The sequence below is a fragment of the Macaca nemestrina genome, chromosome 5 (genome assembly GCF_043159975.1).
Source record: "Macaca nemestrina isolate mMacNem1 chromosome 5, mMacNem.hap1, whole genome shotgun sequence".
Taxonomy (NCBI): domain Eukaryota; kingdom Metazoa; phylum Chordata; class Mammalia; order Primates; family Cercopithecidae; genus Macaca; species Macaca nemestrina.
Window position 1 is genome coordinate 26,166,162 of NC_092129.1, and position 13,371 is coordinate 26,179,532.

The 13,371-nt window shown below is 41.9% G+C and overlaps 1 non-coding gene across 1 annotated transcript; it reads right to left on the minus strand.

The window, feature by feature from the left end:
* Positions 1-11,484: 11,484 nt before the first annotated feature.
* LOC112423864 (U2 spliceosomal RNA) lies at positions 11,485-11,674 on the minus strand. Its single transcript, XR_003014432.2, has one exon. It is a non-coding gene; the product is annotated as a U2 spliceosomal RNA (small nuclear RNA).
* Positions 11,675-13,371: the final 1,697 nt, after the last annotated feature.

Below are 13,371 nucleotides of genomic sequence, written 5' to 3' on the forward strand. Positions count from 1 at the left end.
ACTATGGACTTTTGAGTTAATGCTGAAATGAGTTAGGACTTGTGGGACTGTTGGGAAGCCATGATTGTTTTTGAGATGTGAGGACATAAGATTTTGGAGGGGCCAGGGGTAGAAATGATACAGTCTTATTCTGTGTCCCCACCCAAATCTGATCTTGAATTGTACTCCCATAATTTACATGTATTGTGGGAGGGACCTGGTGGGAGATAATTGAATCATGGAGGCAGTTTCCCCATACTGCTCTTGTAGTGGCTGTCTCACAAAATCTGATGGTTTGATAAGGGGAAACCCATTTGGCTTGGCTCTCATTTCTTTCTCTTGCTGCTGCCATGTGAGATGTGCCTTCACCTTCCACCAGGATTGTGAGGCCTCCCCAGCCATGTGAAACTGTAAGTCCCATAAATCTCTTTCTTTTGTAAATTTCCCAGTCCAGTCTCGAGTATGTCTTTATCAGCAGTGTGAAAATGGACTAATACACTGAGGTAGGAAGATCCTTTGCACCCAGGTGTTTGAATCGAGTAAGATAGTGGAAACCTGCCTCAAAATAAAATAATAAGAAGATAAGATAAAAAGTATTGATATGGTTTGGATCTTTGTCCCTGCCCAAATCTCATGTCAAATTGTAGTCCCCAGTAGTGGAGGTGGGGCCTAGTGGGAAGTGATTGGATCATGGGAGCAAATTTTCCCATTGGTGTTGTCCTCATAATAGTGAGTTCTCATGAGATCCGGTTGTTTAAATGTCTGTAGCACCCTCCCACTACCTACTTGCTCTGTTCCTCCTGCTCCGGCCATGTGAGACATCTCACTCCTCTTTTGCCTTCTGCCATGATCTAAAAGCTTCCTGAGGCCTCCCCAGAAGCTGGCCAAATGTCTGCATCATGCTTCCTATACAGTCTGCAGAAACTATGAGCCAATTAAGTTTCTTTTGTTTATAAATAACCCAGCCTCAGGTATTTCTTTATAGCAATGTGAAGGACTAACACAGAAAACTGGTACTGGGAGTGGGGCATTGATATAAAGATAACTGAAAATGTGAATGCAGCTTTGGAACCAGGTAACAGGCAGAGGTTGGAACAGTTTGAAGGGCTCAGAAGAAGACAAGAAGATAAGGAAAAAAATTGGAACGTCCTAAAGACCTGTTGAATTGTTGTGACCAAAATGCCGACAGTGATATGGACAGTGAAGACCAAGCTACAGAGGTCTCAGATGGAAATAAGTAATTTATTGGGAATTGGAGCAAAGATCCCTTTTGTTACGCATTAGCAAAGAGGTTGGCAGCATTGTGCTCCTGCTTGAGAACTCTCTGGAACTTTGAACTTGAGAGTGATGATTCAGAGTATCCAGCGGAAGAAATTATAAGTAGGAAAGTGTTCAAAATATGGCCTGGGTGATTCTACCAGCCTTTTTTCGTATGCCTGAGCAAAGAAATAACCCGAAACTGGAACTTATAATTAAAAGGGAAGCAAAACATAAAAGTTTGGAAAATGTGTGAGTCTGGCCTTGTGGTAGAAAAGAAAAACCCATTTTCTGGGGAGGAACTCAAGCTGGCTGCAGAAATCTGCTTAAGTAAAGAGGAGCAGAATATTAATAACCAAGACAATGGAGAAACATTTCAGACAGCTTTGTGGCAGCCCCTCCCATCACAGGCTTAGAGGCCCAGCAGGGAAGAATAATTCTGTGGGCCAGGCCCAGGACCCTATCACCCTGCACAGCCTCAGGACATGGCTCCCTGCATACTGGCCACTCCAGCACCAGCTGTGGCTCAAAGGGGCCCAGATACAGATCAGGTTGCTGCTTCCGTGGGTGCAAGCCATAAGCCTTGGTGACTTCCATGTGGTGTTAAGCCTGCCAGTGCACAGAGTGCAAGAGTTGAGGCTTAGGAGCCTCCACCTAGATTTCAGAGGATGTATGAAAAAGCCCACATGTCCAGGCCAAAGCCTGCTGCAGGGGTGGGCCTACATAGAGAACCTCTGCTACGGCAGTGCAGAGGGGAAATGCATGGTTGGAGGACCCACACAGAGTCCGCACTGAGCACTGACTAGTGCAGCTCTGAGAAGAGAGCCACCATCCCCCAGATCCCAATATGGTAGATCCACTGTCAGCTTGCACCAAGCCCCTGGAAAAGCCACAGGCACTCACTGTCAGTCCATGAAAGCCATGGGGTCTGCATCCAGCAGAGCCACAGCTGCAGAGCTGCCCAAGGCCTTGGGAGCCCACCCCTTGCACCAGCGTCCCCTGGATGTGGGACATGGAGTCCAAAGGGATTATTTTGGAATTTTAAGATGTAATCACTACCCTGTTGAGTTTCAGACTTGCATGGGTTTGTAATCCCTTTCTTTTGGCTGATTTCTCCCTTTTGGAACAGGAATATTTACCCAATGCTTGTACCCCTATTGTATCCCGGAGGTAACAAACTGGTTTTTGATTTTGCAGGCTGATAGGCAGCAGGGACTAGCCTTATCTCAGATGAGACTTTGGACTCTTGAATTAAGGCTGGAATGAGTTAAGACTTTGGGGAACTATTCGGAAAGCATGACTGTATTTTGCAGTGTAAGAAGGACGTGAGATTTGGGAGGGGTCACGTGCAGAATGATATGGTTTGGATCTGTTTCCCTGTCTAAATCTCATGTCAAATTTTAATCCCCAATGTTGGAGGTAGAATCTGGTGGGAGGTGATTGGATCATGGGGGCAGATTTCCCTGTTGGTGCTGTTCTCATAATTGAATGAGTTCTCAAGTGATCTGGTTGTTTAGAAGTGCGTAGCACCTCCCACATCTCACTCTGTTTCTCCTGCTTTGGCCATATGAGACATCTCACTCTCCTTTTGCCTTCTGCCATGATTGAAAGTTTTCTGAGGCCCCCCCACCAGCAGTTGAGCAGATGTCAGCATTATACTTCCTGTACAGCCTGCAGAACCATAAGCAATTAAACTTCTTTTCTTCATAAATTACCCAGCCTCAGGTATTTCTTTACAGCAATGTGAGAACGAACCAATACAAATATATTAGAAAGCTAGAAAAACAAATAGGGGAAGAAGGATATGTAATGTTAGGAGAATTTGTATTTTCACAAAGTGGCAAGAAAACCTTTTGTTGAGAAAATGACTTAGAGTAAGTATGTAAAAGAGTGAAAGAGCTAGCATATGTCTGTGGAAGAAAAATCCTAAATAGAGGTCACAGCAAGTGCAGAAGCCCTGAGATCAGAATGTGTTTGGCAAGTTTGAGATAAAGGAAGAAGGCAGTGTGACTAGCATAGTGAGCAGAAGGGCAGAGTCATAGGATATGAGGTCAGAGAGATAAGAAAAGCCAGATCATGGAGGGGCCTTCAGGTCATGGCAACGACTTGGGTTTTATTATGCACATTTCATTTTTCCTTTTCTTTTTGACCTGTACTCAGATAGCAAAATCATTCATGTGGCCTCAACAAGAATGTGTATTGTTACAGTAGGAATGAGAAAGGAGAAGAAAATAAGTACCTTTTGGCGGGGCAAGGGGAAGAGGAAGGAGGATGTTCTGAGCTAGTAATAAAACAGGAATGCTCAAAGAAAGAAAGTTAATATTACGCTTGGTTTTGTTTCTTTCACTTTCAAGCAGGCTCATGAGTATCAAAAGGAAAGATTCTGATGGGAGTAAAGCACTGTTTATGCTGTTAACAGCTCTAGAAAGAAAACAGAGGTAGAGACTGAAGACCATTGCCCCATGTCAGGAGGGGCTGAAGGATTTAGGAAGGAACAGAGGGTGGCTGGGTGTGACTGAAGTTTTGTGTGGAGGGGAAGTCTAGGTGGAGGTGTAGAGGGGGCATGTGCTTATGGAGAAGTGGAAGTCTGCAGTAGAGGCAGCAAGGCTGAATACCTTTGGTGAACATTGACAGGGAACATATGCAAGCCAGTGTCTGTGGAATTGTTGGGGATGGACCCTACTCTGCCTACTCCCTGGGGGATTATCCAGCAGAAGGACATTCATGTGTGCCCTGAGACTTTGCTGAACTCTCTGTACCACCACCGTGCATGGATCCCTATAAGGACCTGTAAAATAGCTCCTGTTCACAGCCTGGACGCTTGTCATAATCCTGCAAACAAAAAGATGGGGTCAAGTCGGGGCAACTAATCTTTGGAGAGAAAGGGTCCTGGCTTCATGCTCAGAAGAAGCAGGACAGTAGAGCAAACAGCCTGGTTATACCATTAGGTAGAGAGTTGGCTTACTGGAGGCCAAGTATTTATTTTAAAAATGCTTATGGATATGAAAATATAAACATTTTCCTTTTCGTTTTGACCTGTTCTCTGATAGGCAGAATCATTCCCGTTGCCTCAATAAGAATTAGTACTTTTGCACTAGGAATGCAAAGAGAAGGAGGCAGCATTCTTGTGGGGGGTGTAGGAGGGTGATGTTCCAGACTACTCATAAAGAAGAAGTTTAAAAAGAATAATAAAATAAACAAAAGTCATACATAAATAAATGTTACTTTTGTTGGGCAAGAAAATTAGTACTTAATTATGAAATATAGATAGCTTATGATAAATATGAAATGTAGATAACTCATCCTTTGCCTAGGATGCATAGCAGATATATTTGGAAAGGATATTTATTTAGATATGTAGGTAGAACAAACACAGCAACTTTTGAGAGACTTTATAAAGAAAACTATATTTCAGATGCATACTCCCTGGAAAAGAAGTTTCATTAACTTTCATTTTGTGAAGGAAAAGTTGAATTATAAAGTAAATTCATTTATTATATACATATTATATAATATATATCATATATGTAACATATGTAGTATATATACACTATATGTACTATATATAGTACCATATATATGTGTGTAGTACTATAACATGCCAGAGACCTTTTCAGGTGCTAGAGGTACAATGGTGAACAAAGCAAAGTTTTTGTCCTCAAAATTTTGTGTTTCAATAAATTAGTTAATAAATGGCTAAATAAAATACTTACAAATTGAACCAAGTTTTTAAACATTAATTAACCTGGATTGTAGACAGTATTTAGATTAAAATGATTTAATTAATTTATGAATTCACACTTCAATTTAGGGATCAGCAAATAGTAGCCCATGGTTCAGCCAGTGGGTCAAATCTGAACTGCCACCTGTTTTTTAAAGTTTTATTGGAACACAGACACATACCTATTTATTTACATACCGTCTATAGCTGTTTATGAACTACAACAGTGGAGTTGAAAAGTTTCAATAGATACCTCTGGCCCACAAAGCCAGATATTTACTATCTGAACTTTTTCAAAACATGTTTGCTGACCCCTGGATAAATTCAAATGCAATTTGAGATAATGAAGTTCAAAGATTTTTTAAAATCACACAAGCAAAACTGTTTAAGACAGTGTAGGAGATGAAGTCCTATTTTTGTGTCAGATGGTGTTTTTATAAAAAGCTCAAAAGGCATATACAGGCATATGGTGACATGTGTATTCAAAGCTTTGAGTTTCCTAAATATTATTAAATAAAAAATACAGTAGAATAGTTATTGCGCCAGTAATGAAATTGCCATTGCAAAATTTTGAGAGTAAGAGAAATCTGACGTAGTTGACTCCACCTGCTTCCGATCTGCAAACTGTCCTTGGTCATTACTGGGCATAGGTCAAGCTAACTTTAGGAGGAATTAGTTTATAGTTTAACTTGAAAGGAAGGATGATAATAGTCCCTCCTTAAAACTAACTCCCTCAGCTGGGTGTGGTGGCTCATGCCAGCACTTTGGGAGGTCGAGGCGGGTGGATGGCTTGAACTCAGGAATTTGAGACTAGCCTGGGCAATGTGGTGAAAACCTGTCTCTACCAAAAATACAAAAAATTCGCTGCGGTGGTGGTATGCCCCTGTGGTCCCAACTACTTAGAAGGCTGAGGTGGGAGGATGCTTGAGCCCAGGGAGGCGGAGGTTGCACTGAGCCGAGATGGCATGACTTCACTCCAACCTGGAGTGAGACCCCATCTCAAAAAAAAACCGAAAACAAACAAACAACAATAAAAGAACCAAAACTAACCCTCTCTTTGCTCAGGGACTGATAGTCACTTTTGTAAAGCTAATGAAATGCCACAAGAATAGGTTTACGGGAGGAGCGTGAACTCTGATAAAATGTAGGCATAGTTTCTGTAATCCCTTATTGTTCAGGAGTCATATGACCAGAGGTCACAAGATTTGTGACTTTCTCAATTACTCTTAACAGCAACATCACTATTATAGAACCTAAGATGGCCGGGCGCGGTGGCTCACGCCTGTAATCCCAGCACTTTGGGAGGCCGAGGTGGGCGGATCACGAGGTCAGGAGATCGAGACCATCCTGGCTAACACGGTGAAACCCCGTCTCTACTAAAAATACAAAAAACTAGCCGGGCGTGGTGGCAGCGCCTGTAGTCCCAGCTACTCGGGAGGCTGAGGCAGGAGAATGGCGTGAACCCGGGAGGCGGAGCTTGCAGTGAGCTGAGATCCGGCCACTGCACTCCAGCCTGGGCGACAGAGCGAGACTCCGTCTCAAAAAAAAAAAAAAAAAAAAAAAAAAAAAAAAAAGAACCTAAGATTACTTTTTTGAGATGTTTTTTAGACTGACCCCATCTGGACTGGTGACTTATGGCTCAACTGGTGCTGTGCTTCCACCCAGAGGCACACTCAGTGCACGAGGATGGAGGACAACTTTCCATCACCCTATAATTTCATCCCTAACCAATCAGCAGCAACCATTCCCCAGCCTCCTGCCCACCAAATTGTCCATAAGAACCCCTAGTCTCTGAGCCTGTGCAGGGACTGATTTGTATGGTAACTCCCATTCTCTTGCATGGGTCAGCTTTGTGCCAATAAAACTCTTTTCCTACTGCAATGCTGTGGTCTCAGTGGACTGATTTTGTTTCTGCAATGAGCAGGAACAACTTATTAAAAAGTACATAATTTTTCTGTTCTTAAGTTACATATGTTTTTTTCTTTTACTGGGTAGTTATGATAAATCTTAGTTTGAGCAATTTTTGATAAGGTGTAAGAACACATTTTTTTTGTTTGTTTTTTCCAAGATGGAGTCTTGCTCTGTTGCCCAGGCTGGAGTGCAGAGGCACGGTCTCAGCTCACTGCAAACTCCGCCTCCTGGGTTCAAGCAATTCTCCCTGCTTCAGACTCCCGAGTAGCTGGGACTACAGGTGCCCACCACCACACCTGGCTAATTTTTGGTAGAGACGGGGTTTCACTGTGTTGGCCAGATTGGTCTCAAACTCTCGACCTCAGGTGATCTGCCTGCCTTGGCCTCCCAAAGTACTGGGATTACAGGTGTGAGCCACTGGGTCCAGCCAGAAAACATGTTATGAGAGCAATAGAAGAGCATACAGTATTTAAGAACCAAAATTCTAGATTCCAGCTTGTTATCATTGCTCACCTACACCTCTAGTAGACTCCCACTGGTTTCTCAGAGGCTAATGTTGCTCTGCTTCAGTGCATTCCCCCTAGGTTCTGTGATTGCTTTCAGTTGAATGTTATGCTTGATTCCTATCATTTACACTTATGTGCTTTTCATCATCTATTCCAGAAGTGTTCCTTTCCCCTACATTTCTACATTATACTATACATACTGCTTCAGAAAAACATTTATCATTTCACTTGTTAAAGATGATAAGGCGGCTGGGCGTGGTGGCTCCTGCCTGTAATCCCAGCACTTTGCAAGGCTGAGGCGGGCAGATCATGAGGTCAGGAGATCAACACCATCGTGGCTAACATGGTGAAACCCCGTCTCTACTAAAAATACAAAAAATTAGCCAGGTGTGGTGGCGGGCACCTGCAGTCCCAGCTACTTGGGAGGCTGAGGCAAGAGAATGGCGTGAGCCCCGGAGGCGGAGCTTGCAGTGAGCCGAGATCGAGCCACTGCACTCCAGCCTGGGCGACACAGCCAGACTACGTTTCAAAACAAAACAAAAAAAAGATGGTAAGGCAGACTTTATTCAAGGTAGGCCATGATGATAGGTATAGGAACTGCAATCGGGCCTTACAGTCGGGACGGAGAGTGGACTCCAGTTTGATTCCAACAAGGGAAAGTTAGAATGTTTTTTCTTTTTACATGCTCCCCAAGAAAAGTATGCAAGTGGAGATTTATAACCAAGGAGCAGGCTGGAGGTCAGTGGATGGGAAGTTACTAGGAGGAGACATCAAGGATTAGGGGATCTCTGGCTCTACTGACTTAGTAGATTTATTGCTGAGGGCAAGATGTTGAGATCAGATATCAAGGGTAGTCAGAGACCCCAATATCAGGGGTGGGGAATTTTTGGTAAACTGGCTAGCAGGATTTTTGATCTCACAGTGCTACAAGGATGGAGAGGGACCTTGAAGGTTGGTTCTAGTCAGAAAGGACTGGAGAGACCCTCTAAAGTTTTGGTGAAAGGAGAGAGTCTTTGACAGTATCAATAATATATTAATATTTAAGAAAAGAGAAGAAATGCCACTAGCATTTCTACATTTTTCTGTCCTTTTAGTCTGTTTTTATTCACATATGAAATTTTCTTTTGAAAATTTGTGGAACTTTTGACCTTTCTTTCACTCTGGTTCTGTTGTCATTCTTCTGTGTTCCTCTTTCTCCATTCCATCTTAATTTACCCTCTCATGATCATAGTATTTCCTTTTAATTCCCATATAGTATTTACAGCACCCGTCATTTTGGTGATACCGCACAAATGCTCTGAGTATGTGATTAGGGAATAGAGAGCTCTTCTAAGATTTCAAAGCCTCATTTTGTAATCTGCCTGACTCTGCAACCCTTCAGTCCACACAGTTGAGGCCATTTAATTCCTATCTGTAAATTCAACCTCTCAGACCAATAACCCTTAAGTAGTTTGAATTTTAAAAAACTTGGCAATAATGTAATATTAAGTGAGCTTAGATCCTTGTTCTCAGTCTTTGTTTTACAGGTAAAATATATAATTATTCTTATTACTGCATTACTTTGAAGAAATGGTTCCTTTTATTCTTCAATAACTGGTGATGAACTCTGTACGTATGCTGTTGTGTCTCAGTTCCCCTAAAATTGGGAGTGAGGAGTTTGACTTGGTTATTCATGTCTTGTCCCTTCAACCCATTTGGTATCTGAGACCACACATCTTGTGATAAGACCTCCATGACCTGACCCTGCCTCAAGAAGAAGCAACTTGATTAAATTGAGATAAATCATTAAAAGAAAACAAAAATGTATTTGCCCTGTTGGAGTAATCAATTACTCATGAGGATGATTTTAGAATTGGTCTAATGGAAGTAAACCAGACGTTAACTCTTCACATCTAGGTCTTAGGTTGGAGAAAATAATGAACCTCTATTCTTCACATTTCTTTGTGACTTTTGAGTACTGCTATAGAAAATTAAAACAAAACCAAGAAAAGTCCAGGATAATTGCTACTTGTTAAATTTATAGTTAACCACTTCACTTGGACCATGAACACTGCTGGACAATGTTTTCTTTTTCCCAAGTAAGTTTATCCTTCTGCTCTTCATTGTGGTGATTTCAAGACTAATTAATTTCCCTCAAATATCTGACTTCAGCTGTATTTCCTCTACCTCTCATACCCTTTTCTTCAGTGGATCCTCATAGAGAAAAGAGAAACTCTCAGATGGAAACTTCCTCAATATTCCAGCACGAAATTTGCACACTACTCTGCAATACTACCTTTCTGCCTTTCCTCCTGTTTTAATGGAAAAGGTTTGCCCTCTCTTCTCTGAGGCTACTCTCCCTGTCTCTGTACTGGGTTTGAGAATTATCCTCCCTTTTTTTTCAGTTTCCAGTCTCCCCCATTTTACTTGCTCTTTCTCACTCATTGAATTCAAGTGCATAATACTAAAATTAAAAAAAATAAGGGCCGGGCGCAGTGGCTCACGCCTGTAATCCCAGCACTTTGGGAGGCCGAGGCGGGCGGATCGCAAGGTCAGGAGATCGAGACCATCCTGGCGAACACGGTGAAACCCCGTCTCTACTAAAAATACAAAAAAATTAGCCAGGCGTGGTGCTGGGCGCCTGTAGTCCCAGCTTCTCGGGAGGCTGAGGCAGGAGAATGGCGTGAACCCGGGAGGCGACGGAGCTTGCAGTGAGCAGAGATCACGCCACTGCACTCCAGCCTGAGAGACAGAGCAAGATTCCGTCTCAAAATATATATATTTATATATATATATAAAATAAGATACCAAACAAATGGTTCTCCCTGGGTTTCATGTCTCTTTTTTAGCTACTGAGCTCTCTTTTGCTTTTAAAGCCCAAGTGCTTGAACAAGTTACTGATTATTTTTGTCTCTGCTTCTTAACCTTTCTTAAAGTTCCACCATCTCGACTGAGCATGGTGGCTCACAACTGTAATCCCAGCACTTTGGGAGGCTGAGGCGGGTGGATCATCTGAGGTCAGGAGTTCAAGACCAGCCTCGCCAAGATGGTGAAACCCCATCTCTACCAAAAATACAAAAATTAGCCAGACATGGTGGCGCGCCTGTAATCCCAGCTACTCAGGAGGGTGAGGCAGGAGAATCACTTGAACCTGGGAGGCACAGGTTGCAGTGAGCCAAGATCATACCACTGCACTCCAACCTGGCCGATAGAGCGAGACTCTGTCTCAAAAAAATAAATAAACAAATAAATAAAAATTAAAAAGTCCCACTATCTGCTTCTTTCTTAACCACTGCCCTAAAACTGTTTTCATGAAGATTGCAAATGGCATTCATGCTCTTAGATAAGCCCCTGACTGACTTACATGATCCCTGGAAAGATTTTTTTCACCTTTGATCACTACTTTCTTCTAAAAAACATCCTGTGTCATTGATTTCTAAGCAAATGCACTCTTGTGATCTTCCTCTTAATTCTCAGGCTACTTCAGTATTTTTTGTTGACTTCTGCTTTTCTATCCATTCACAGAAAGTTGACTTTCCATCAGGGCTGTGGTTTCGGCCTCCTTCAACTCCGTATTCTATCCCATTGTCTCCAAGTAAACTTTTTTTTTCCCCACACTAATTGTGTAATTTTCTAAGGTGATCTATTAGTTTTATTTACCTGAGGTTATTTGCATGATAGTAAAAATTGCATACAACAATAAGAGTGAAGCTGGATGGGCTAGGTGGTTCACACCTGTAACCATAGCATTTTGGGGGGCTGAGGCAGGTAGATTGCTGAGCCCGGGAGTTAGAGACCAGTCTGGGCAATATAGTAAAAGCTTGTCTCTACAAAAAAATACAAAAATTAGCCAGGCATACTGGTGTGTACCTGTGATCCCAGCTACTTAGCCAGCCTGAAGTGAAAGAATTGCTTGAGCCTGGGATGTCAAGGTTGCAGTGAGCTGTGATCATGCCACTGCACTCCAGCCTGGGCAACACAGCAAGACCCTATCTCCAAAAAAAAAAAAAAAGTGAAGCATATATACGAATTACTTGGATAACATGTAACACTTTTTATAAGAAACTATGTAAACTAAGTAATCTTTATCTCCTCTTACAGCTTCTATATTATCTATTTGTGTGTGTGTGTGTGTGGTGTACCATTCTTGGAGGTACTGCAATACCAGGTAGATGTATGGAATGGATTGTGCAAGCTTCTATTCCATCTCCCTGCTCAAAAATACATTGAATATATTGACCTTGAATAGAGGACGTATCAGATTTTAACCTGTTAGGAACAGATACCACATTTGATCTTGGCTAAAAGGCCAAGAAGAGATTATTTACATTGTGAAACCTCTCAACTAAAAATTTCTAGTTCAAATCTTTCTCCTGATCTCCAGTTACATAAACCTAATAGAGTGATTTATACATCCAGTTTGCTGGCTCACAAGGAATCTCAACTTCAATTTATCCAAACCTGCATTTATTATCTTCCCAATCCCCATGAGATTATCTGCTCCTTACCGCATGTTTTTTCTATTTAGTATCTGACTTGCTTAAGTCAGCAAAATGGAATATCTTTCTTTACTGCTTCTACTTATCTCCAGCCTCCATCATGTTGACTTGAGGGTATGTGTGCAAGTGCTTGTCAAGGTGATTATCTAACCTGATCACTCAGGTTGTGTCCCTTCACTCAATTTGGTAGCTGAAACCAAATGTCTTCAAACAAGTTCTCTGTGACCTGATACTGCCTTCAGAGTGGAGCAACTTGATTAAATGGAGATGAGTCTTTAAAAACAACAAAACTTTTCTTACCCTTTTAGAACAACTCAGTTATTCAAGGGAATGAGTTTGGAATTGATCTTGTTGAAATAAGCCAGATATTACCTCTTCACATCTAAGTTGGAGTTCGGAGAAAGTAATAGACCTGCATGCTTCACATTTCTTCCTAAGCCTCTGAGCACTGTTGCAGAAATTTAAAACAATTCTTAAATCTCTTAAGCCCGTGGAAGAGGCAGTGCCACTGCCTTAGTTCCTGTTACTTCCTCAATTCCAGATGCCTTTGATGTCTCTCTACCTTTTCACTTTTCACTTCAGTCTGTAAGTTCCAGTTTAGGTGTCTGTTTTCTTCTGCTAGTTTGTGATCTTCTTTGGTTAGGAACTGTGATGATCCATCTTTGTATTTCTAGTTAGTGACTTGTTTCAGTACCCGGAGCTCACAAGGGAGTAAATAACTGAATAATTGAATGATCCCCCCTAATATTCAACCACCATGAACTCTACCTCCTCCTTGCCTTTTGGAAGACTGCCTGTGTATCTCATCTCTAGGTCCCAAGTATATTTAGTCTCAATTATCTGGACGCTTGCTAAAAGTAGGATTGCCTGTTACACAGATTCTACTATCTCTCAGCTCAGTTTTGCTAACATGTACATTTTGGACTTCCAGACTCTCAAACTGAGTGCCCATGACCTGTGGAACTATGTGTGTGATAACACAGGACACATATCTTCTTGTAATGTCAGTTGGGCCACTCTTTAGTTCTTTGAGACAAAATATTTATATTAAAATACGAAAATATGCAGCTAAAGCAAAATTTGGGGTAATTTTAAAAGCAAAATGTAAGATTTCAACTCATGAAACTTCAGAAATATTTTACGGTGGGATGGGACAGTTTCTGCTAAATCCTCATATCCCTGAGGATATACTTTTCCCTCTTCTGTTTTGGGATACTGAACTTCAGATGTTAAGTCTGAAAGTACTGTAGGTAGGTGACGCGCGTGTGTGTGTGTGTGTGTGTGTGTGTGTGCATGTGTGTGTGCGTGTGTGTGCGCGTGTGTGTGCGTGTGTGTGCGCGTGTGTGTGTGCATGTGTGTGTGTGCGCGTGTGTGTGTGTGCATGTGTGTGTGTGCGCGTGTGTGTGTGTGTGCGCGTGTGTGTGTGTGTGTGTAGAAGGAAGGTTTTCCATGAAGATTCTATAGAAAGGATTTTTGAGTTTTGGCCTAAAAAAGTAACATTAAGGAAACCATAAAACCT